The following is a 27,821-nucleotide window of genomic DNA, read 5'->3' on the forward strand; positions in this document are numbered from 1 at the left end:
AACTCCCGATGCGATTCAAATGATTTTAAACATTGGTTAATGCTCCATTGCCCTTTGGTTAATTGGCGACCGGGGACATGAATCCATCGGGGTTTGAAAAATATGTCAAGTGAACAACCCCCGATGCGATGTGTGCATTTTTATGATCGGATCGAGAGGATTGAAGTGTCGGGGCTTTTTTTAAAATGTGTCAAGTCAAAACTCCTGATGCGATCTCCCGATTGCGAAATAAGTTTTATATATATTTTTTTTTATATATTAAATTTTAATTTAATTAAATTAATTATATATTAATTTAATTTAATTAAATTAAGATCTAATATCATTTTTTATTTTGATTTTATTTTAATGAAATTTAATTAAGTTGTGAAATTATCTAAACTACAGCCACTTGAAAAATAAATAAAAATAATAAAAATAAACTACAGCCACTTGAATGTTTGGGTTTTCGAGATTAGGATTTGTTTCGGAAATTGAAGTGAATTTTTTAAATCCCGATGCTTAATAATTTGGTTGTCTAAGTAAAAAAATTAAAAATGTTAGTAAGAACTAACTAGGGGTTAATATTTAAAATAAATGCATTATTGAGCTAATTTATTACAAATTGCAATATTCTACATTTTATGCATTTTATGCATTTTAACCCAGGCTAGATAAATGACGAGACTTCAAAGGAGTACCATTTTCAAACCGGTTGACCAAATGAGGCGAAACAAGCGTCAATAGGAAGCTTATAAAAAATCAATTTTAACAAAGTAATCAAAACCAGAATCCAAAGAAAATGAAAAATTAACGAAAGCGTAGGGTAATCAACTAAATAAAAATCCAAAAAGGTGTTTAGCCAAAATTTTTATAGAAAGGGTCCCCATTATTTGAGTTGAGCAAATCAATAATGGGGGGGTTGTGTTTTCACCATAACACAGGCCACTGCCAAAAGAATTCCATGTAGGGGAATTGGTCCTTAGATGGGAAAAAGGTAATAAACAAAAGGAAAATCACTCCAATTTCTAACACATGGTTGGTCCCTTTCAAATTTCTAAAGGGATAGGAGATGATGCTTATAGGTTTCAAAGCCTACAAGGGGACCTGCATCCTCTTCCCATCAATGGAATATTTATGAAAAAGTACTTCACTTTAGCAAAAACATTATATATATTGTACCATAATTTCCTTTGCATTATTTTCCAATTACATTTTTATTTCGCTTTTCATTATTCCCTTTTCTTCCTATGAATTTGCATTTCCATTCTTTTCATTTTGATTTACACATATCTAAAATGTTCCCATCTTCTCAAACAATTTGAGCCTAACATGCCACAATTTGATTGTTTTTATGTGGGTTTGGAAAGGAAATCATAGGATTAGTGACTAGCTACAATCCCTAAATTTCACTTTGATGTTCTTAGTTCTAGCAATGTGAAGATAAGATGTATTCTAGAATAGGAAAGAAAGAAGGGTCTCATTACAATATACTCTTGTAGAATGAGTGAACAACTCCCTCCCCTCAATTCATTGGGGTCTTGGAAGTGGTATTCAAGTGTCGAGAAACAAATATTTAATATCTTATAAATTTGTTATTGTGCACATTAGTTATCTCTCCATTTCTTAGAGGAAGCCTTGGTATACCTCGACTAGTTCATCCAATTCTCACTTAATAGACATCATCCTTGTGTCTTTAAGATGCTACTGCCCCCCTCCCAAAATAGGTGCATAGCAACTAAGATCTCGCACCAAAGTCCTTCAAAAGGAATAAAAGGGTAAAGGTAGGAGGGAAAGGATGTAGTCTCTTTGGGTTTAAGGGAATGAAAATATCTTTATGGGGGTTGTGTACACTCATTGATGGAAAAACAAGGTTTTTGATTTTAAGGTGACTCCATTGAGACTATAAAAGCTTGTGGGTAGTGGAGAATGATTAACAGATTGGAAAGATCTAGCGAGGGAAAGAAATAAATCTCACCTTTAAGGTATGCAAGATTTAAATTGTGTGCAGGGACATCAATCATAGGAAATGATGTTGTATTCATAAGATATGATGCCAACAACACATAATTCTAGATTTCTAATGATTAGATTGGATCAAGGAGAAGAATAAAAAATACTTTAATTATTTCAAGGCCCTCTTCTTCCCACAAAAAAAACACAACACTTCATAATTGCAAGTAAGAGTAGAAGAAATATGGTTGCAATAAATATAATGCACAAATATTTAGGAGATCCATCAAGTAAGTTTCCAATTATTGAAGCTTCAACAAACCCAAACAAACTATGTGAATCCAACGTACCACTTTTGTTTGTGACTTTGTTGATTTTTTAATTGGCTAATATGCACTTAATGTGTTGTTTGTAATGTGTTATTGAGACCCATTTTTGAACTTGTACAACTTATTTTTGTTGTTTCCTAGGTCCAAGCACTCTGAAGTGGAAAAAACATTGGTTTTCAATTCATTCAACCTTTAACTTTGTTGTTGTGATATCCATTCACCTATCAACCTAGTGGTCATTCCTAGTTTGTGGACCTTTCTTTAAGTTCCTCACAAGTGTTATAATTATTGATCCTTTTGTGTGTCATTGGTAATCCACATGTAGGGGTAGCAACACTTCCTTTGACAAAACTCTTCCCATGAGAACAGTTCTTTGATGGCTTCGTTCGCTGATTAGCAACCGACCATTATGGATGTTGCATTCTTATGCTAACATTGGTGAAATGGATAAGTAGAGTATAATGGTTTATGTATTTGGTGATTTGAGCATACATGTGTATGTACATGTATTAATAGAAAATTGAGTTCCATAATGCTAATTTCTTAGTTTCTATCACTATCGATGATGGTTGTTTTACATATTGTTTAGCTAAAGCACATTGATTGTTGGTTAAGCCCAACTAGAAAGGGCATGCTGGTGCCACATATTGACTAGGCTACTTGATTGTATGGATGCTCAAAGGTGAAAAGAAAAATAGAAAAATAATAGGCTTAGTTTAGACACGTTGCGAAAATTTGGAAAACCATGAATTCTACTACAACAGCGCATCATATTTCTTCTATTTGTTAAATTAATTAAACAAACTATTTGCAATTTCTTACAAAAAATATTGAAACATATACATTGCAGCCTTCACAAAACAAATACTGTGGAAGAAAAATAAATGCTAGAAAATTAGAGAAATTCTAGCACACACATAAAAATATTGACACAGTTATTTTTGGACAATTGTCCCCAGAAAAACCCAATGCGGGAAAACTGGCACAACAGATGAGGGTTTCTTTATTAATCTTTTAGTAGTAATTAAAGTACAAGAATCTGGATAGAAAACAGAGGAAAAGTACTGGGAGAAATTTAGTAACAAATTTCTCACTATCCACAGCGACTCCTTGACCTTGAGATGGACCCTCTGCCCATACGTTGGTGTCTTTGTGTCACCTTTTGCGCAATGACTGTGCAATGCTCTAGTGGAATGCATCTCTCCTCACGTTGTCTCTTCCTGAATTCGTCCTGCACTTCCCAGACCACTGTTGATACCGTCTCCCTCTCTCTCTCTCCTGCAACTCACCCTCTGATTCTATCTCCTTTGTTGAACTTCAGCCACTAAGAAAATCGATCTGCCTGGGTAACTAAGTAACTGCACTTGTGTATTCTTCATCTACCCATCGACTTCTTCGTATATTATTATGTTGGATCACCAATGGTCAAGATTAAAGCATAATCAATGGCCCATATTATTTCCCCGTCGATCTGTGTGAGTTTCCAGAACATTCACACCTTAACTTAATTAATTATGATTAAATAGTCATATTCCCTAAGTTTAGACTTAGGAAATATTTTAAAAATGACTAATAATCTAATTAAGTCATTTATAGGTGGAAACTCCATAAACGATTTCTGGGTTTTGAAGATCTCATGTATCTAGCCTCTCCACAAAATTTCATGGCTAGAACACATCTGATGCTACAAAAAATAACACTCCCTCTTAGAGAGGAAAGTGTTCTAATGTTGTAACTATTGTCACAACACATTGTCTTTGCACCATCTCTTGTCACATTGTTGATGGCTGGCTAATGCTTCCCACCAACTACTGCGCAACTCTGATATGCGCTACATCTGTGCTACTGCTGACCCTGTTGTACTGTTGCCAACTACTGCATTTGCACTACAACTCCCTCTCATTTGTTGTTGCAGCAAATGAGAATCCATCAGTTTTTGCTACTGAAATGGGTTATCCACCTTACCCATCTGTTCCCTGAACTGGATGAACTTAGCTCTCCCTAGAGCTTTTGTGAGTATGTCTGCTACCTGATCTCTTGTGGGAACATACTGCAGCTGGATTGCCCCACGCTGAATGCAGTCTCTGATGAAATGACATCTGATATCAATGTGCTTCGACCTATCATGAAATACTGGATTCTCAGAGAGTTTTATGCAACTCTGACTATCACAGTAAACATTGGTCATTCCCATGTTCTTTCTTAACTTCCTAAGCCATATATCTTCGCACGTAGTTGTGCTGGCTACCATATATTCAACTTCTGCTAAGCTTAGTGCTACTCACTTCTGCTTTGTGTTTTACCAAGAAACCATCCCTGATGCAACACTGAAGCAACACTCGAAGGTACTCTTCTTGTCCACTAAACTACCTACCAAATCTACATCTATGAATCCACATAATCTGACATCGTCTCCTCAAGTATATTTCAACCCATATCTGACTATTCCACGAACATATCTAATAATGTGCTTATTTGTTGCCCATTGTACCCTATTCGATTCTACCTTGAACTGACTAAGGGTATTGACAACGAAACAAATGTTTGGCCTAATGTTAACCAGATACATGAGTGACCTAATGAGCTATCTGTATAAGGTGGGTTCGACTTCATTGTCCCGTGATGCATCTATCTTCTTCCAATTGGTGATCATGGGCATTGTCATGAGTCAGCAATCCTGCATTCTGAATCTCTTCAGAATATCTCTAGCATGTCTCCCTTGCCCAAGGAAGATCTCCCCATTCTTCTTCCATACTTCCAATCCTAGAAAATAGTGCATCAATCCCATATCCTTTATGTCAAATTCTACTTCAAGGTTCCTTTTGCAGTCTGTTAGTATCGGTATCTTCATCCCTACATCAGAGATCAAATCCTCTTGTTGCATTTCATATTAGGTGTCCCGCCCAGTCATTTGCATTCCATTAGGTGCATGGATCATCTGACGGTAGTGACATTCCTACAGTTTCCCTCATGTTATCCACCTGCTGGCTCATGTTTGTTCATTTTAGAGCATATACAGTTTTCTTTTTTTCTTAAAGATTGCAAAAGTCTTTTAGGGTTTCATTGTCAATTAGGTCTAGGGTTTCATTAGGGTTTTGTCAAAAAATGTTTCAAAGTGTCTAATAACAACCAGCATGCCATGAGGAGGTTCCAGCATCAATAAATTTCATCACCAAGTGCTCAAAATGTGTTTTTCCTCAAAACTCTGTTTTGAGGAAAAAACAAAGTATTTTTGCTTTTATTGCACAAAAATCATGAAATTTTGTTTTCTTCATTGTATATCACTGCATCTGCAACCCTGGTTTCTTTCCTTAGCCCCAGTAGTTCAAAACAAGCAAATCTCAGGTCATTTAATTCATCACAAAGCTCAAATGAAGTGAAAAAGTCCAAAAAACAGAGTTCGAAAATAAAGTCATTTCCAAAACATTATGAAAGTGGGTTTTGCAAAATTAAAATTTAAAAGCTCCATGTATAAATCATGTCTCCAAATGTTTAAAGCTCATTTTCACTCCAAGATCAAAGAGAAAGAAAAGCAAGGTTGTTGTGGTGAGCAAGTGAGAAATTTGGGTGAACGTCGCTCCAAGTTACTAGGCGCAGCGCACTGGGCAAGAGGCATGGCGCACTTACAAGGCGTGGCGCACTTAAAAGGCGTGGCGCATTGGGCTGCATTTCGCAGTGCAAAAAGACACGGGCACGGCACATACGCTAGGCGTGGCGCATTGGGTTGGATGCACGGCGCACACAGCCAGCAAGCCCGAAAACTGCCAAAGCTTGCTCCAAATCGCCTAAAACGCACGGATTTGTCTTGGTACAAAGGTCAAACACATCATCAAAGACAATTCAAGACAGTTTAACACATCAGCACCTACAACTCCAAGACAGTTTATCCACCAGCAGACATGGCATCTGATCCTTCAGATGATTATGAAGAGGAGACCCACTGTGACTCACCTACAGAGGGATATGCACCCAGGAGGCCTCATAGAGGTGGCAAACATATTAGAGAAGAACCAACCACTCTTGCTGAATTACAGGCCTGCCCTCTTATCATATCTTGTTTCCAACATCAGTCATGTTATGAATTTTGTGAGAAGGTTTCTAACATTCAGTTTCATCATGAGTTGGCTCGTTTTTTTGTACTGCATTTACATGGTGATCAAGCCACTCTAGCTGGTGTCACTTTCACATTAACACCAGAATCCATTTCAATAGCAACCGATATTCCCAACATTGGAGGAGCAATGGAACAAGAGGCAGAAAATTGACCGGCAACATTATGAACTGTACATCAAGCCCGACTTTTTGAGACAGCTCAAGAGAGTGTTTCCTTTTCGGTATCTCAACGATGAATATGCTCCTTTAATGAAACTGATCATGAAGTATTTCAGCTGTGAGGGTCGGTTCTCCCGTTTATATGCTTATCATATCTGGCTGCTGATGCATTTTACCCAGGTATGGATGATGAACATCCCTTACTTCATGTGCCGAAACATAGAGAAGATGACCACCCTACTGCAGCACAAGACTCCTCAGTAGCAGTTCAATAGTATTTACCATTTTTCTCTCATTGAAATTGTGGTCATTCATCAGCTTGGATTACAGAGCATCACTTGGGAGGACTTCATCTCTCGTGATTTTTTCAGAGCTCAACAGGGACCTTCAGAGGTGTTGCATGAGACAGGTGGACCTTCTTATCAGCATGAGGGCCATGAGACACAGACCGCTAGTGTGTCAGTGTTCATCACCTATCAAAAGGGCACTAGACGGTTGTTTGCAACAGCCAAGCGAGTGTTATCTCCACCCAGGGTGGAAGGGGCCTCGCTTCCATCATCAGCACAACAAGTTTAGGACCGAGGCAAGAGGCCACTGCAGGAGGAAGGATCATCAGGTGAGAGGGAGACTGATTTCATTTTCATTGAGGGTGATGATGCTGATATGGGTCCGCAAAGCACCAATCTTAGAGAAATCATTCAGGAGTAGCAGGCGGACATTGATGCCTTGTCTACCAACTTGGATAGATCCCAATGGATAATACAGTACCTAGAACAAAGGAATAAGCAGCTGGAGGACCAGCAGGTGATTATGGAGTTGCAAAACATTCGGGAGAATCGCCATGCTGCCTAAAGGAGGAGGGTAGAGTTCACTTCATTAGAGCAAGAGATCAATGTCGATCGAGAGTCATGGATTGAAAGAGCCAATATCCACTTGGATAGGAAGCTAGAAAAGGCCAACAAGGAGAAAAACTTGTTGAGACACATGGTTGTTCATTACATGGCAAGGAACAAAGTTTGCAAGGCGAGAATCAAGAATTTGAAAGAAAAATTGAAGAAGGCATCAAAGAGGCAAAAGGAGCATGATCGACTTTAGATATTGGCCGAGGCTTCCTTGGCCCAACATATCTCTTCATAGAGAAGACTCAGCCCAAATTTCAAAAAATTTGGAGCAATTTTTGCATTTTGGAAATTTTTTGGCACAAAAACAGGATTTTCTGCCCTATGCGTCGTGCCACGTGGTGCTTGCTTTTGCTAGGAGCCTCCAAATCACAAAACTCGGCATTTTTGGATTTTGCATGAAAAATTATGCTTTCCTACCTATGGCCAAGAAATTTGGGCAGGTTTTGAGCCCTCAAAAAGGTCAAAAACACTCAAAAAATGACCTCACTGCCCCTATTTTGACACACAGGAAGCAATGTTGGGATAATGGAGTTTTGGAGGGGCAAATGGAGGCCAAATTGAAAAATTACACTTGGGTTGAAAAGTAGACAGACAGAGATTTCCAACAAGCACACCTAGAGCTCATTTGGACATCGGGAAGGCCTCCAAAAGTGGGTCCAAACAGGCACGACGCATAGAGAATCAGGCACGGCGCATAGAGGAAAAATTGCCAGTTTGACCAAGTTTTGCTCTGTTTTTTGCCCAGCTTTGCCTAGTTTGACTTTTTTACTTTCCTAATGGCAAATTTGTAATGTAATTTGATGAAAATTGATGGATAATGATGTAAACATGTTAAATTTTCACTTGTAGAGGTAGATTCATCAATTTAAAAGTTGTTTGAAATTGAATGAATCAGTTCCCTTGTTTCTAGAGGCATGCTGTTCTGTTGCCTAATTTCTAGTTCTTAGTTTAGAATTAGTTGAAACAACTCCTAAACATGTGAGCTCGTCCCCTAGAGGCAAAGATGAGCTATGGTTCTCTATATTATGTTGTTTTTCAGTCATTAGCATGGTTGGACTTTTGAGAAAGCATTGAACTTCATTGTACATTGATTTTCAACATTTTGGCTAAGGAATTGAGATCAATATTTGCAGCACTCTTTGGGATTCAAGTGGAAATTTGTCTTGGTACAGTGCTTTTCTCTGTAATTTTGAATTTTCTTTATGTGTTATGTATGCCATTCTCTATCTTATTTCTTCTGAACTAAACAAACAAGAGTGTAAGTAGAATCCATTGAAATTACAGTGCTCTACTTGAATTTTGCTTTAGTTATTTGATGTTTTCAGTTGTTTGGGGAGGATCCATGATTGCTTTTTCCCTCTTCAACACCTCACCTATCTATTCCTTACATCTCATTCAAATTTAAGTGCCAAAACGATTGCGTACCTTGCCCCATTGAGATCTCTGTAGGACTGAGCCTCAATCCCCGCACCCAAAATTTTCCTTTCCATCTGAGCCAACAAAATCATCATTTTATCATATCAAATTCTCTTGCATTTATACCTAGCCTAAGATCAGTATTTCTATCAGTCATCTCAAGCCCTCATTGATCATAATTTGCTGAGATTGACCCGAAGAGAGCCCTCTCCTGACCAGGTAGGGCTAGCTACCAGGCTGAGCGTGGTTTGATGTTGGCCCTGGATCCTACCTTTTCAACCTGAGGTAGATTTAGGCACTAACATTTGGCTCCAATGGGGATGGTAGCTCCTTGGAGGTGCCAAGAAATAGATCTCTGGGAAAGAAGGTAGTGCCTTCGTCCATTGGGCTATGGAGTCAATAGCTTCGACCAAACAAAACTGAACTCTTGACTTAAAGACTCAATTTCAGGACTGAACGTGACTCAAATTGACTCATTTTCAAGACTGAAATTGACTGAAAGACCTGACTCTAACAAACCAAACCAAAACTGAAATCAAACCTCAGCTTTATAGCCTTCACCTCGGGCCCCAAAATGAAGAATGAAAATAATACACTCTTGCAATGGAGTTTAAACAAACCGGTATATACAATGATGAATAGGACAGCAGAAAACAGTTCACACATAATACCGTTTGAGGAGCCGACCATTGACCGACCCACCAGGATAGTCTTCGCCATTTAGCTCTCACAAAAGGAAAGCATTCTGGCCCCGATGTGTAGCAATCTTGTACAGTCATTTCCAAAGATTTTCAAATTTGTTGTGCTTACTTTTCTCTTCATTCCTTACATCCCATTTCAGCATTATGTCTCCGATTTCAAACCTGTCCGCCTTCACTTTTTGGTCATATATCCTCTTAATTCTTTCCTGCAGCTTAGAAGTGTTCTGAAATACCTCCTCTCTAGTTTGCTGCAAATGTATCATTTGATTGATCCTCCGCTACAAACTATCATCTTCGTTGCCAGCTTCTTGCAACAGTTTTGCCACCGGGACTGCCAAAGAGGTCAGGAAGACTGTGTCCACACCATACACAAGCTCGAAAGGTGACATGCCGATTGATTTCTTTTGACTTACCCTGTCTGCCCAAAGTGCATTAACCAGCTTTTTGTGCCAACTCTTCTTGTTAGTTTCCTGTAGCTTTTTAATAATGTTGACAAGAGATTTGTTTGAGGATACCACCAAACCATTGCCTTGTGGGTAATAGGCAGTTGAATGCCCCAAATTGATTTGATACTTATGACAAAAGTCAATCATTCTTTTCGATTTAAAGGTTGCTGCATTGTCAGTGATCAACTTATTTGGACATCCAAAACGAGACAAAATGTTGTTTTCAAGAAATGAGATAATTACCGAATCAGTGGCCTGCCTTGTAGGAATTGCCTCAATCCATTTGGTGAAATAATCCGTCGCTGTGAGGATCCACTTATGTTGTGCTGAAGAAGAAGGATGAATCTCACCAATAAAATTCAAACCCCACTGTTGAAATGGAGTGCTTACTTCAATGGGCTTGAGTGGTAAAGGCTACAACTTCCTCTTACCTTGAAAAATTTGACATTCGTGATAGTTGGCCACTGTTTTGTACACATCAGGAAATAGACTTGGCCAATAATAGCCCGCTCTCAAGATTTTATTGGCTGTTGTTTAGTGTCCTACTTTTGTTCTTAGCCATTCCGGGAGGTGATGACAGATTTTGGAGTACATAAACAATGTCCGAATACCAAGGAGAAAGGAGGATGATTTCTGATACCTGAGTGGGCAAATTTTCTTCATCTTCCTCGGACATAGCAGCAATTAGATTAATGTCCAAGTCGTGTAGATTTGACTCAGCCATTAGTTTATCCAGCCCTGTCCTTTAATGAGCTTTGTCGGTTTGATTTCCACGTCATATTCCAGCAAGGCAGCAATCCATTTGCCTCTCCTTCCCTTCGGATCTGTTTGCACTAGGACATCTTTAACAGCAGCATTAGGAACAGAAGCAAGGATATGAGAACGCAAAATATAAACTCGAAAATATTTCAATGCTTTTACCAACGCAAGGGCCTATTTTTCAATAATATTACACTTCAATGCTGCATCCCTTATGGTTTTGCTAAAGAATGCAATTGGTTTCTCGAGCTGGTCTCTTTTCTGCATCAAGATCGCTGCCATAGTATGATCCGAGGCAAATGAAAACAAAATAAAATCCTGAGTATAGTCCGGGCTGATCAAAACTGGAGCTGAAGAAAGAGCTAATTTCACCAAATTAAAAGACTTAACTGCTTCCTCAGTCCACCTTACTGCACTATCCTTTTTCAGCATGTTTTTGATTTCTCTTAGGTGCTCTGCAATATTGGGCATAAAGCGATGTAAGAAATTTATCTTACCATTGAAGGATTGGATTTCTTTCTTGCTTCGTGGGAAATCAATCTTTTGAATGGCCTCCACCCGAGCTGGATCGATGCGGATGCCCTCCTTTGAGATAATATGCCCGAGAAGCTTGCCTTCATCCATGGAAAACAAGCTTTTCTTTGGATTGAGCGAGATGCCATATTTCCTACACCGCTGAAAAACAATCTTCAAATGATAGAGGTGCTCTTCATCTGTATTAGAGAAAATTGTTAAGTCATCAAGATAAACAACTAGAAAAACATCTTTTTCATTGGCAAATGCTATATCCATCGCCCGCTAAAAGGTTGCACCAGCATTTTTCAATCCAAAAGGCATCTTTGCATAATGAAAAGTTCCCCACGGAGTGGTGAACACTATTTTGTCACGATCATCCTCATGGACCAAGATTTGATTATAACCCGAATAACCATCGAGTAGTGACATCTGTGATGCTCCAACTACTCTCTAAAACTATATGTGATCCATCTTGGGCAATGGATAATTGTCTTTCAAGGAAATTTTGTTCAGATTTCTAAAATCAATACATAATTGGATCTCACCTGTTTTCTTGCGGACGGGCACCAAGTTTGAAATCCAATCTGAAAATCTTATGGGGACTATGATACCAGCTTTATACAACCTATTCACTTCCTTCTCGATTGAGGACAACAGCTTTGGATTTATTCTTCTTAGCTTTTGACGAAAAGGCTTTTGATTTGGCTTGATCGGGATCACATGCTGAATTATGCTTTTGTCATATGCCTTCAAATCTGAATAATCCCAAGCGAATACATCAGTAAAAGAGGACAACAAACTAATATACTTTGCTTTTACCTGTGGGGACAATTCCTTTGATAATTTCACCATCCTGGGATTTTCAGTTGATCCAATGTTCACATCCTCAACTCCTTTTTCGGTTGGCAGCAAGCTGGGTTTTCTAGCCACATCGTCCTGATCGAAGAGCTCCTCCAAAGGTATTATACCTTTAGGAATGATGTTGTCTTTCAGCTGCAAAAATTCCATCTGATTGACTTCCATATCCTCATCACCATCATCATACTCCACATCAATAGAATTGTCCTTGAATTTACCTTTATTTTGTAGAAATTCATCGATCTCATCATCATCTTGGAACACTTGCCAATACCTTTGATTGTCGGGGACAGCTGGGTGATGCTTTACGTGAATCTCGAACTTGTTGTTTGAATTCATCGGAATTTTCAAATTACTTGCTGTTGTTGCAAGTGAATCTGCAATGACATTCTAAGCACGGGGCACACAAGTTATAGTATAATCTGAAAATACTTTCAAGCTATCCAACACTGCATTGCAGTAGGCCCGCATTCAAGGATGCTTAGCTTGGTATTCGCCTTTCACCTGCTTGATAACTAACTCGGAGTCGCTATACACTGAAATCCTTTTAGCATTCAATTTTCTAAGAACTTTTAAACCAGCAATCAAAGCTTCATATTCAGTAGGGGTGATTTTAGGGGCGAATGTTCGCCCCTTGGCGAAATTAAGGGGTTTTAAATTTTTAGTGGGCGATTATTTTGTATCATAGTACACTTTTACAAATCACCTCAAATAGCCCACCTTCTTTTAAGGGAGAGGGTAAAAAAGGTAAATTTAGCCCTTGAAATTAGGAGTTACAACCTTCCATTCGCCCATTTTCAAGAATAGGTTTTATTTAAGTGAATCCATTCGCCCATTTTCAAGAATAGGTTTTATTTAAGTGAATCTATGGGCCAAAGGCCCAAATACCATATTTATAAAAGAGGTATGGTAAATTCATAAAAATATAAATAAATGAGAAGTATGGTAAATAAATAAATAAAAATTATATTTACTCCATAAGTCACCTTATATACATGCAAGAGTGTAAAGAAATAAAAATATAAGTAAAGTGGAGGTATGGTAAATAAATAAAACGTTTTTTTATACTTACTCAAAAGGTATGGTAAATAAATAAAAATATAAATAAACTAGACGCATGGTAAATAAATAAAACCTCTTTTTATATTTAGTCCATAACCCTCATTCTATTTATGAAGGCTCAAGAAAGAGGTTTTATTTAAGTGAATCCTATGGGCCAAATACCATATTTGTAAAAGAGGTATGGTAAATTAATAAAAATATAAATAAACGAGAGGTATGGTAAACAAATAAAACATTTTTTTATATTTACTCCATAAGTCACCTTATATTTACGAACACTCAAAAAATGCGTTATATTTAGGTGAAACCTATGGGAAAAATACTATGGGACAAATACCATGGACTAGATTGTTATTAATACCATGCAAAAAAAACATTATTAACCCTAATATTAGTATTAATAAAAATAAAAATGGCACATGTTATTGACCCATGGTATTCACCAAAATGGCACATGGTATTGACCCATGGTATTCACTTAGAATGTAGCCTATTTAAATGGGGGAATTAAACCAGCATAGATCCATCTTTACTCTGGATCTACTAACCCCCGAAAGGTATCAAATATCGATAATTTTGATTTCAAAAGATATTTTAAAGAAATGCAATGATTTCATTTGTGTATTCAATAAACACAAGATTTTATAATTGAGTAAAATATTCGCCATGCCTGGTGAGAGATTCGCCAAAAAATTATATATACATATCACATTATTGATAAAATCGCCTTCCATTTTTCCTATATACCATGGAGATTCGCCCATTTATTATACATGTAAATTTAGGGGGCTTCTTAAAATTTTCCCTGATATTCAGCCTCATTGTTTGAATAGTCAAAAGCTAGTTTATAAGAGCAAACCCTTACATTGCTTGGCACTTTGTTTGGAGAGAAAACAGGGCTACGTATCCAAATACCAATTCCAGCACCTTCTCTTCCTACCGCGCCATCAAAGTCCATTCTCCATAGGCCTGTTTCATCTTCTTCCAAATGCTGAAATTCCTTTCCTTTTCCTTGCCGTCCATCAATATGTTGCTGCTGTCGAACTGCTGATTGCTCAGCGATACCATCAAGTCTTTGTCATTCTTGTCTTAAGACTTCTCTGAATTTTTTAGTGATCTTGGGAATGTCTTCTACTTCCACTATTTGACTATTTACATCATTAAAACTCTCTGAATACAAAACAAATGATTCTAGATCAGTATGTACATAGTTGATCGGATGATTCACTGGTTTCTCCTTGCTAGTGATAATGTACTTCATTTTTTGTTCCCGGTATAGTTTCCTCATCTGACCGAACACGGGAATTGTAGCATAGGAGAAATCAAGTTGCATTGTCCCTTTAATCTTTGCTCCCCAAGATCTGGAAAGAAGCATGCCAAATCTAGGAGGTATATCCGCCACCACCACATCCATCAAAACATTTTTAGCTGGAATCTGATCCAAACTGACCACCAAATCCTTGATAAGCCCAATGCACCTTACTCTACCAGAATCGAAAGAGTAAAGGTCATGATATTTTCTAGTGATTTCCAATCCCAATTTCTCCATGATGGCTTTCAGCATGAGATTATGAGAGGCTCTGGAATCAAACATAGCATTATGTAAAACAAAGTCATGCACCTTGAGACTGATATAGAAAGGAGCGACATCACTATCTTGGGACTGACTTTCCAATGCTGGCCCAAAAATCAGCTTGGGACTTTCATCCTCCACGTTTACCATGTTGGATGATGGATCTAAACTCAAAATTTTAGACACCTGACTTTTATAATTGTTGTTCTTCATCAACTCAGTCAAAGGAATAGATATTTTCAACTTAGCAATTTCATTTTCTAAGTTAAAAACTGAAAATTTTTCTACCTCTTTCGCTGGAACATCCTTCTTTTCCGTTTTCTCCTTTGACACATTTGGCTGATTTGGTCTTTCACTTGTTGTTGTCGTTTTGCTAGTGTTAGGATCAACTGTCTCTTTTCCCTTTTTCTGCACATTAGGATGATCATTCTTTGACGTTGTTGCCTCCTTCCTTTTCTGAATTGGATTCACAGGCACATCTCTATTTCGAAGTGAATATTACCGCTGTTGAGCTGACAAAGCATTAATGTATCCTCTCTGGTATTCATCAAACTCTTCCTCAAGAACTGTCTCATTTGCTAAAATGAAATTTTCATCCCTTCGTTCAGCTGAATTCTCGGAGTATTCCTCATCTTCAGTGATGAAAATTGGCATGTCATCGGGCGTAAAGAAATGATTTTCTTCTCCAATCACATTCTCCTCCTCTTCTAATTCTGGACCATGTACAAAATTCTGTTGTAGAGGTGTCTACACTTGCTGTTGGGCTGCTTGGTCTTGGGCTCGCTGCTTTCTTTGTTTGATCCTATATTAGGGCTACTACTGGCCACGGAAGTTAGGATTTCTGACTTGTGGTTCAGACTTGTCAAGTTTCATTCTATCAAGCATCTGTTCCACCTTTCGAAGCACTTGATCTGATGAGGAAGACTCTTCTTTTATTGTGACTTTCTTTTCAGCTCTTGCTCTAGCTCTCTTGGCCAGTAGATTTGCTTCAACGCTGACCACAATCTTCTGCATGTCTTCCAAAGTAGTCAAATCTCTCTCTCTTAATTGATAAGCCATATCAGTATCAAAACCGTCTGGAAACTTGATCAAGGCTAGCCCCATGGGTGGCTTTATATGATCAGGGATTGCATTGTAAACTGAATTGAATCTAATACAGTAATCTTGAACAGACTCACTAGCATTCCACTTGATGTGCTCATATTCGGAAAGGATCTGAAGGGGATTTTTCTTCACTTCCCAGCGGTCTAAGAATTGTCTCTGTAGATTTTCCAATGTAGTGATTCTTGCAGCCAGCAAGGCCCTGAACCATTTCCTTACTTCACCACCAAATGTTTGTACAAAGAGTCTCATGGTTACATTTTCTGCATCAATCTCATGGAGATCGAAGAAATCCATCATTCTGTCCACATGTTGCTGAGCTGTAACACTATGAGGAGTGCCATCAAACAAAGGAATTTTGCTTTGATAGTCGGCAGGCATATCATCCAAATTTTGAGGCAGTACAAGAGGTGCAAAACAAGCAGCCATTGCTCTTGGTGGATTTGAAATCGGTCTTGGGGATGTTGGGGGAGTGGGTGGAGCTGAAGTATGGGGGGTATGAGGAGGTGTATGTGGAGACGAAGCAATCTTGGATGTTTTAGGAGTAGAAGGAGTAGATGGAGACGACACTACTGTAGATTATTGATCAGAAACAGTAGGCTGCACAGGAATGGTAGGAATGAAAGTAGGTTTGATGGGAATTCTTGAGCTAGATGCAATTGCAGATGACCCAAGGGTTGTAGAAGCAGTCTCTAAGAAATCAACAATATTAGAAGCCACAATTGAAGTTTGGAGCTGATTCAAGATATAATTATCAATGGATTTATTGGCCCTTTCAGTTTCAAGATTTCTAACAAACTCGGGATTTAAGGCAGTTGAAGCAACAACACTTTCAGATTTGGTTTCAAACAAAGACAACTCAAACTGCTCATCAAACTCAAGATCCTCGAGATACTCAAAACCAACAGGACACGATTGAGCTTTGAACACGGGAATGATAGAACTTCCTTGGCGAAGGATTCTTGGAATAAGATTGGGATTTTCGTAGACAGGAGGGGGATCAGGATTTGGATTTGCTCTGGTATGTCTTCTGGAAGCCAGTGTGCTATTATTTCCAAGAAATCAAATGGACATTAACAACTTATTCAGCCTATCAAATCCTAAACTTATCATCCAAAAGCTTAGAATTATCAGTTGTACTAGGGTGATTTGCAAGTTAGATGCTCCATTTATAAGACTAGACCAGATATTGACTGAAGTAGCATTTATCTACTTGCGCTAATGCAAAGCAAAAGCGTTTCGAAGGCTACCTAGCTAATCTTCAGGCTCTGTCTGTAGTTTATAAAATGAAGAACACTGACAAACAAACAATTTATTCCCCAGTATGGTCGCCACTATGTTAGTGCCTAAATCTACATCAGGCTGAAAAGGTAGGATCCAGGGCCAGCATCAAACTACGCTCAGCCTGGTAGCTAGCCCTAACAGGTCAGGAGAGGGCTCTCTCCGGGTCAATCTCAGCAAATTATGATCAATGAGGGCTTGAGATGACTGATAGAAGTATTGATCTTAGGCTAGGTATAAGTGCAAGAGAATTTGATTTGATAAAATGATGATTTTGTTGGCTCAGATGGAAAGGAAAATTTTGGGTGCGGGGATTGAGGCTCAGTCCTGCAGAGATCTCAATGGGGAAAGGTAGGCAATCATTTTGGAACTTAATTTTGAATGATATGGAAGGAATAGACAGGTGAGGTGTTGAAGAGGGCAAGAGCAATCATGGATCCTCCCCAAACAACTGAAAACATCAAATAACTAAAGAAAACTTCAAGTAGAGCACTGTAATTTCAATGGATAATACTTACACTCTTATTTGTTTAGTTCAGAAGAAATAAGATAGAGAATGGCATACATAACACATAAAGAAAATTCACAATTACAGAGAAAAGCACTGTACCAAGACAAATTGCCACATGAATCCCAAAGAGTGTTGCAAATCCTGATCTCAATTCCTTAGCCAAAATGCTGAAAATCAATGTACAATGAAGCTCAAGGCTTTCTCAAAAGTCCAACCATGCTAATGACTAAAAAACCACAAAATATAGAGAACCATAGCTCATCCTTTCCTCTAGGGGTCGAGCTCACATGTTTAGGAGCTGTTTCAACTAACTCTAAACTGAGAACTATAAATTAGGCAATAGAACAACATGCCTCTAGAAAGAAGGGAACTGATTCATTCGGTTTCAAACAACTTTTAAACTAATGAATCTACCTCTACAAGTGAAAATTTAACATGTTTACATCATGATCCATCAATGTTCATCAAATTACATCACAAATTTGCCATTAGGAAAGTAAAAAATTCAAACTAGGCAAAGCTGGGCGAAAAACAGAGCAAAACTTGGTCAAACTGGCATTTTTTCCTCTATGCGCCGTGCCTGATTCTCTATGCGTCGCACCTATTTGGACCCACTTTTGGAGGCCTGTCTACTTTCCAACCCAAGTGGAATTTTTCAATTTGGCCTCCATTTGCCCCTCCAAAACTCCATTCTCCCAACACTGCTTCCTGTGTGTCAAAATAAGGGTAGTGAGGTCATTTTTTGAGTGTTTTTGACCTTTTTGAGGGCTCAAAACCTGCCCAAATTTCTTGGCCATAGGTAGGAAAGCATAATTTTTCATGCCAAATCCAAAAATGTTGAGTTTTTGTGATTTGGAGGCTCCTAGCAAAAGCGAGCACCACGTGGCGCGACGCATAGGGCAAAAAATCCTGTTTTTGTGCCAAAAAATTTCCAAAATGAAAAAATTGCTCCAAATTTTTTGAAATTTGGGCTGAGTCTTCTCTATCAAGAGCTATGTTGGGCCAAGGAAGCCTTGGCCAATATCTGAAGTCTATCATGCTCCTTTTGCCTCTTTGATGCCTTCTTCAATTTTGCTTTCAAATTCTTGATTCTCGCCTTGCAAACTTTGTTCCTCGCCATGTAATGAACAGCCATGTGTCTCAACAAGTTTTTCTCCTTGTTGGCCTTTTCTAGCTTCCTCTCCAAGTGGATATTGGCTCTTTCAAGCCATGACTCTCGATCGACATTGATCTCTTGCTCTAATGAAGTGAACTCTACCCTCCTCCTTTAGGCAGCTTGGCGATTCTCCCGAATGTTTTGCAACTCCATAATCACCTGCTGGTCCTCCAGCTACTTATTCCTTTGTTCCAGGTATTGTATTGTCCATTGGGCTCTATCCAAGTTGGTAGACAAGGCATCAATGTCCGCCTGCTGCTCCTGAATGATTTCTCTAAGATTGGTGCTTTGCGGGCCCATATCAGCATCATCACCCTCAATGAGAATGAAATCAGTCTCCCGCTCACCTGATGGTCCTTCCTCCTACAGTGGCCTCTTGCCTCGATCCTAAACCTGTTGTGTTGATGACGGAAGCGAGGCCCCTTCCACCCCGGGTGGAGATAACACTCGCTTGGCTGCTGCAAACAACCGTCTAGTGCCCTTCTGATAGGTGATGAACACCGGCACACTAGCGGTCTGTGTCTCATGGCCCTCATGCTGATAAGAAGGTCCACCTGTCTCATGCAAAGCCTCTGAAGGTCCTTGTTGAGCTCTGAAAAACTCATGAGAGATGAAGTCCTCCCAAGTGATGCCCTGTAAGCCAAGCTGATGAATGACCACAATTTTGATGAGAGCAAAATGGTAAATACTGTTGAACTGCTGTTGAGGAGTCTTGTGCTGCACTAGGGTGGTCATCTTCTCTATGTTTTGGCACATGAAGTAAGGGATGTTCATCATCCGTACCCGGGTAAAATGCATCAGCAGCCTGATATGATAAGCATATAAATGGGAGAACCGGCCCTCACAGTTGAAATACTTCATGATCAGTTTCATTAAAGGAGCATATTCATCTTTGAGGTACCGAAAAGGAAACACTCTCTTAAGCTGTCTCAAAAAGTCGGGGTTTGATGTGCGGTTCATAATGTTGCCGGTCAATTTTCTGCCTCTTGTTCCATTGCTCTCCAATGTTGGGGAATACCGGTTGCTAGTGAAATTGATTCTGGTGTTAATGTGAAAGTGACACCAGCTAGAGTGGTTTGATCACCATGTAAATGCAGTACAAACAAATGATCCCACTCATGATGAAACTGAATGTTAGCAACCTTCTCACAAAATTCATAACATGACTGATGTTGGAAACAAGAGATGGCAAGAGGGCATGCCTGTAATTCAGCAAGAGTGGTTGGTTCTTCTCTAATATGTTTGCCACCTCTATGAGGCCTCCTGGGTGCATGTCCCTCTGTAGGTGAGTCACTGTGGGTCTCCTCTTCATAATCATATGAAGGATCAAATGCCATGTCTGCTGGTGGATAAACTGTCTTGGAGTTGTAGGTGCTGATGTGTTAAACTGTCTTGAACTGTCTTTGATGATGTGTTTGACCTTTGTACCAAGACAAATCTGTGCGTTTTGGGCGATTTGGAGCAAGCTTTGGCAGTTTTCGGGCTTGCTGGCTGTGTGCGCCGTGCATCCAACCCAATGCACCACGCCCGTGTCTTTTTGCACTGAGAAATGTGGCCCAATGCGCCGCGCCTGGTAAGTGCGCCGCGCCTCTTGCCCAGTGCACCGCGCCCAGTAACTTGGAGCGACTTTCACCCAAATTTCTCACTTGCTCACCACAACAACCTTGCTTTGCTTTCTCTTTGATCTTGGAGTGCAAATGAGCTTTAAACATTTGGAGACATGATTTATACATGGAGCTTTTAAATTTTAATTTTGCAAAACCCACTTTCATAATGTTCTGGAAATGACTTTATTTTCGAACTCTGTTTTTTGGACTTTTTCATTTCATTTGAGCTTTGTGATGAATTAAATGACCTGAGCTTTGCTTGTTTTGCAGGTGTTGGAACTACTGGGGCTAAGGAAAGAAACCAGGGTTGCAGATGGAGTGATATACAATGAAGAAAACAAAATTTCATGATTTTTGTACAATAAAAGCAAAAATACTCTGTTTTTTCCTCAAAACAGAGTTTTGAGGAAAAACACATTCTGAGCACTTGGTGATGAATTTTATTGATGTTGGAACCTCCTCATGGCCTGCTGGTTGTTATTAGACACTTTGAAACATTTTTTGACAAAACCCTAATGAAACCCTAGACCTAATTGACAATGAAACCCTAAAAGACCTTTGCAATCTTTAAGACAAAAAGAAAATTGTATATGCTTTGAAATGAACAAACATGAGCCAGCAGGTAGATAACATGAGGGAAACTGTAGGAATGCCACTACCGTCAGATGATCCATGCGCCTAATGGAATGCAAATGACTGGGCGGGACACCTAATATGAAATGCAACAAGAGGATTTGATCTCTGATGGAGGGATGAAGATACCGACACTAACACAGTCCTTTATGATCTCTGATGATCCTTGTTGGAATCACAATTATCGTTACACCAAAACCTGCAGGTGTTAGTCAATGGACGCATCGCCAGAGTTAAGGGATCCTCGAGAGGTGGTTAAGCACATGTCATGAAACACATGGGGAGAGTTGGATTATCCAATGCCCAAGAAGCTCCCCCCAGCGCGAGTCGGGTGTGATTTGAACTCGAGACCTTTGGCTCTGATACCACTTGTTGGAATCACAATTGTCGTTTCATGAAAACCCCCAGGTAATAGTCAACAGACGCATCACTAGAGTTAACGGATCCTCGAGAGGCAGTTAATAACATGTCACGAAACACATAGAAAGATTTGGATTATCCAATGCCCAACAATCCTATCAAAAACAGGCCATCTACATACAAAAATATAATGAGAGGTTCATTATCCACCATCAAATAGTAGAGATTTGGATCTGCATCACTCTTGATGAATCCCAACTACTGCAAATAATTGTCAATCTGACCATACCACCCCCTGGGTGCCTACTTGAGCCTGTATAGGGATTTCTTCAACCTACATACATGAATGTGCTTCTCATGAATTTCAAAGCCTTCAGGTTTCTCTATATACACCTCTACTTCTAACACCTCGTTCAAGAATGATGTCTTGACATCCACGTGGTGAATCTCCCATCCCAACTCCGTTGCTAGGGATAAAAATGATCTAATAGAGGTATATCTAGAAACTAGGGTGAAGGTATCTTCATATTATATCCCTTCCTTTTGTGCATACCCCTTCGCCACAATCTAGCCTTGTACTTCTCTACACTGCGATCTATAATGTACTTGATCTTGTAGATCCATCTGGAACCTACAACTGAAATGTCTTCTGGTCTAAGCAGTACCTCCCAAACATCATTTGGCATGATAAAATTGTATTCTTCTACCATGGCATCCACCCACACCTGATGCAGTGTGTCTTCCTGAAAGCTGGAGGGTTCTGTAACTTGAGCTACCAAGGCTTGATATCTGTCAGGTTGTCTGCGCTATCTCTTGTCTATCCTAGGAGCTCTGACAAACTCCTCTACATCCCTCAAGGTTTGACACACTTCCCTACTAGCTCTACCACTGGTGGTGGGAGGTTCAATCAGTTCCTCCTCCTGTTCCTGCTACTCCGTCTGTTGAGAACTCCCTAGATCTCCTACCTATGAGGAGATAATGGTGTTGGTCACTGTACTCGATCCCTGTGATGCTCCTCCTATTTGTCCCACTTGCTTTCCCTGATACTATACTAAAAAAACTTCTGCTGACTGATCACCTACAGGCATTTCTCGAGATCTTCTGAAAGCTCTGTCTTCCATGAAATTTACTTCTCGCCTCACTACAATCTTCCTGCTGCTAGGAATGTAGATCTTGCATGCCTTTGAGGTCTCGTTATACCCTACAAGGAACCCTTTCTCTGCAGTCTGATCCAATTTACTACATTTTTCATCTAGTATGTAGTAGTAAGCCACACTCCCGAATATTCTCAAATAACTTACTTCAGGCTTCTTTCCTGTGAAGACCCCCTTTGGCGTTTTCTTCCCCAATTCTCTATGAGGTGTTCTGTTTTAAATGTACATTGTTGCGTTGCATGCCTCTGCCCATAAAAAACTAGGCAAATCCTGGTCATACAACATAGCCTTTGCAACCCCAACTGTGGCTCTGTTCTTTCACTCCGCTACTCCATTTTGCTAAGAATTATATGGAGGTATCCATTCTCTTTTGAAGCCTTCCTTCACGCAAAATTTTATGAATTCTTTATCTTTGTATTCTCCACCATTATCTAAACATAGCACCTTGATATTTTTCCCTGTCACATTCTCTACGAGAGCCTTGAACTCTTTGAACCGATCAAAGACCTCATCTTTGGTCTTTTAGAAATATATCTAGGTCTTTCTGGAATGATCATCAATAAAGGTGATGAAATATTCACCACCGCTAAGAGCTCCAGTGGTCATAGGGTTGCAAATATCTGAATATATTAATCCTAGTACGTCATTTTCTCTGCTGTCACTTTTAGGAAATGATGCCTTTGTGTACTTCCCAAGTACGCATCCTCTACAGACAACATCGTGCTCTATACTGAGAACTAGAACTCTCGTTATAGTTTCTCTAAGCATCCTAAGTGTTCCATGGTGTAAATTCCCCATCCTCCTATGCCATAGCTCATTCAACTCCTTCCCATTGCTATTATAATTTCCTATCAGTGCCATTAGAGAATCAAACTGCAACCTGTATAACCTATTTCTTTGTATAACCTATTGCTCTGAGCTGTTGTATAACCTGTCTCAACTTCTTCTAGCTAGAGTGTTTTACATACACTTTCTTCCCCTTGAAGTGTATATCGTACCCCTTGTCATGTAATTGGGACACTAAAATTAGGTTCATACTCAATCCTGGCACATGCAGTACATTAGTAGCGCTGGTGTTGGTTCCTGTTTCTGTCTAAAATTCTATGGTGCCTCTCCCTACCAGAGTACATTTAGTTATGTTTCCCATAATGATCTGGAAGTCCAGCTGCTCTTCTTGATAACTAGAGAAATATTATCTAACTCTTGTCATATGAGCTGAAGCTCTACTATCAATATACCAGACACCATATGATGATGAACTTGATAAGCAAGAAAACTCATCCTCCAACCTAGAAGATAATTTTGAGGCTTCCTGATTGTTGAGTCTGTCCATGATTTTTCTATGTTATTTCTCCTTTCCTTCCGAACACTGATTTTTTTGCTGCAAAATACTGCGTCCCAATTGGAAATTGACTCTGCAAGGAAATACTATTGCTCCCTCTACCTCTGGAAATCCTCGATCTGGAAAATATAATTTCTCTGTCGACTCTCTCAGAGAAATATATTTTCCCTCAAAAAATGACTCTCCTGGCCAAGGGGACTGCGTAGCCTCTGGGGTTTTGAGCAGCTACTTATGCAATGCTACAAAGCTCCTTATCCTCTCTGCAACTGATCTCGTTGGCTTCTATATGTGCTTTGATACTATGTGAAAATTCGAAAAACCTTGAATCCTACAGAAACAATTGATAATATTTCTTCTATTTGTTAAATTAATTAAACAAACTATTTGCAATTCCTTATGGAAAATATTGAAACATATGCACTACAGCCTTCACAAAACAAATAATGTGGAAGAAAAATAAATGCTGGAAAACTAGAGAAATTCTAGCACACACATAAAAATATTGACACAGTTATTTTTGGAGAATTGTCCCCGGAAAAACCCAATGTGAGTAAACCGGTGCAACAAATGAGGGTTTCTTTATTAATCTTTCAGCAGTAATTCAAGTACAAGAATTCAGACAACAAAACAGAGGAAAAATACTAAGAGAAATTTAGTGACAAAATTTTCACTCTCCACGACGACCCCCTAATCCCCAGATGGGCCCTCTACCCATACGTTGGTCTCTCTACGTCACCTTTTGATTAGCAACTACGTAGTGCTCTAATGTACTGTGTCTCTCCTCACACCATCTCTTCCTAAATTCGTTCTGCACTTCCCGGACCACTGCTGATACCCTGTCTCTCTCTCCTGCAACTCACCCTCTGGTTCTATCTCTTGTGCTGAACTTCAACCATTGAGAAAATCGATCTGTTTGGGCAACTGAGTAACTGCACTTGTGTATTCTCCATCTACCCATTTAATTCTTCTTATAATCTTCTATTGGAGCACCAACGACCAAGATTAAAATATAATCGATGGCCCAGATTATTTCCCTATCGATCCGTGTGAGTTTCTAGAACATTCACACCTTAACTTAATTAATTATGATTAATTAGTCATATTCCCTAAGTTTAGACTGATAAATATTTAAAAAACGACTAATAATTTAATTACGTCGTAAGGCACTCCCCTCTGAAAACAACTCTCCTGGGTGACACTATGTACTTTTAGGCACCGTTGATATTGTGTGTTAGATGATTAAACTATTTTCCCCCATCGAATCACAACATAGGTATTATGCTGAAGGTAGTTAAGGTAATTATAGGTGTAACTGGAAGAACTTTTAAAATCACGGAGGATTCTTGGTGCTAGTTTTGTAACAGAGCATTATCTCATGCAGGTTCCCATAACCATAGTGCTCACACCCCCCATTGTGAGGTTCCTTTCTAGGTGAAGACTGGTCAAGGATAACATCAGGTAGAGTTTTGGGTTTTATTTGTGATTAATGATGTCCGTGAGTTAAATCCTTTTGCTTTTGTTAGTAGGGTTTTCAATATGTTGTTGATGGTCACCACCCTTTTAAATCCATGCTTAGTGAACATCTATTTTGCAGGCATTTAAATCTTTGTGACAAAGAACAAAATCAAGGGCACATTCCTTTATTTCAGTTTTCTTGTGTGGAACAAGGACTTCGGGAGCTCTAGATCTGCTTTGTTCTGTGTAGAATCTGCCACCATTGTGACAAAGAACAAAATCAACAAGTCCAAGTGCATGTTCCTTTCTTTAAGTTGTGGCTACAGAGTCAGACAATACCACACCTCCGCATGTCGGTAGTATATTATTAATGGATATAAGTTCCAAACCCAAAAATCCCGAGCATAAATTGTCCAGGAGCCCATTATCTGAGGTTTTATCTTCTTCCCCTACTAGATGTTAAAAAAAAAACACATTATCTAAGGGTTTATCTTCTTCTTATGTCCAATTTCTCATGCTTGCAACATCTAATGTTTCATGCTTGAGGAAATTTAGATGAGAAATAGATATCATGGAGAATAATAGGCATAAAGGCATGCCCGGCGGTTTTATAATGAACCCTTTGGTAGATGTTAGAGCACTCTCCAGGAGAGAGTATTGAGTCAATTATGGATGGCACTCAACGACTTATATAGAGAACTTGAAAAGAGATCAAATAATGATAAGGACACTGGACTGAAAATGTTTGGAAAAAGTGCCTTTACAGGGAGTGTTTGGAGAGCCTCAGAGGATGATGCTACTCTCGTTTTCAGGGAAGAATGGAAAAACAGACCTATTGGATATGTGAAAGAAAATTTGAAGACCAAATACCTTCAACACTAGCACTGAGAAATTTAACTTCTATAAGGACAAGGCATGAAAGTAGTGTTTTCTGAAGTGTTTGGAAACTTTCTGTAGAGTTTCTTTGAATGTGAGAGATAGACTTAGTATTTATAGAGGTCCTATATCCTGCGAAAGATCTAAAGGTATGCCACTTCCAAAGACAATGCTCCCTTAACCTATGTTTTCTTTTCCAAAATTCTAGTGAGGAAAAAATATCAAAGATGAATATGCTCACTTGTTACTGTAAACATCTCCTTAGGCTGGTCATTCATGCGACATTAATATATTAAGAATGGTGATTCTTCTTCTAATTATTTGAATATATTTGTGTAATTACAGGCTTCCTGGTGACTTTGGATTTGACTTGTTGGGCTTGATGGATTCTGAAGGACCTGGAGGTTCTATCGAACCAGGTTGGCTCGCTTATGGAGAAATCATGAACGAGCGATATGCAATGTTGTGTGCAGTTGGAGCCATTGCTCCTGAAATATTAGGAAACCTTGGGCTAATCCCACATGAGACCGCACTTCCCTAGTTTAGAACTGGTGTCATTCCTCTAGCAGGGACATATGATTATTGGGTTGACCCTTTCACTCTTTTTGTGCTAGAGATTGCCTTAATGGGATTTGCAAAACACAAAAGATTACTGGATTACAAAAACCCTAGATCGATGGGAAAACAATATTTATTTCTTGGGATTTCAGAAATACTTGGGTGGTTTAGGTAATCCTGCATACCCCAGATGTCCCTTATTCAATCTTGATTCCTCTGGGATTAGGTAACGACGAGAAGTTCATGAAAGATTTGAAGCTGAAACAGGTCAAGAATGGAAGGCTTGCAATGTTGGTTGTCTTGGATTATTTCATTCAGGGCCTTATTACCAGAGTTGGGCCATTTCATAACCTCTTGGATCGTTTGGCTGATCTAGAAAACAACAACATTCTCACCAACCTGAACATCGACTCCTAGGCCAAAAATATAGAAGGAATTACACTCTGAAATTTCTTTTGCCTTTAACTCATTCATGTCAATTCATGTCTTGATTCTTTGAATATATTGTATAATGAACCTTCTGTATCTATAAAATTGCAATGTAAAAATAGAAGGATCACGTTCATGTTAAATTGTATTACTATTTATGAAATGTGTAGTGAAACCTATCAAATTTTGTTGCAAAGTGATATTCATTTGTCATTGACTCTAGTCATTACTATTACAATAATATGATGTAGATTTGATCTACTAGGTAGTTACAACAACATTCAATACCTTTAGCACAACCTCGTGTGGTATATAGGATGTACCTTTGGCGCAACCTCGTGTGGTATATAGGATGTAAACATAGTTGGTTGTACGTCAATAGGCACAAAAATCCTTAATATTTAGCTTAGGTAATCACTAGAGTCAATTTTTGACCCAAAAAAAAAATCCAAACAATAATCTGGTTTGTTATTTTCAGAGTTGTTATAAGTTCTAAAGATTTAAAACATACATATCCCATACCCATATCATATGTTCTACCTTGCTTGAAGTAGTCCACTGCAACCTTCCCATTCTCAGTGTCTTCACAGTG

General features: G+C 38.9%; 1 pseudogene; it reads left to right on the plus strand.

The window, feature by feature from the left end:
- Positions 1-5,875: 5,875 nt before the first annotated feature.
- LOC149171567 (photosystem I chlorophyll a/b-binding protein 3-1, chloroplastic pseudogene) lies at positions 5,876-27,217 on the plus strand (annotated as a pseudogene).
- The last annotated feature ends 604 nt before the right edge of the window (positions 27,218-27,821 follow it).

Source organism: Pinus tabuliformis, chromosome 4_2 (genome assembly GCF_031772625.1).
Source record: "Pinus tabuliformis cultivar Carrire ecotype Pingquan chromosome 4_2, CPIR1, whole genome shotgun sequence".
NCBI lineage: Eukaryota > Viridiplantae > Streptophyta > Pinopsida > Pinales > Pinaceae > Pinus > Pinus tabuliformis.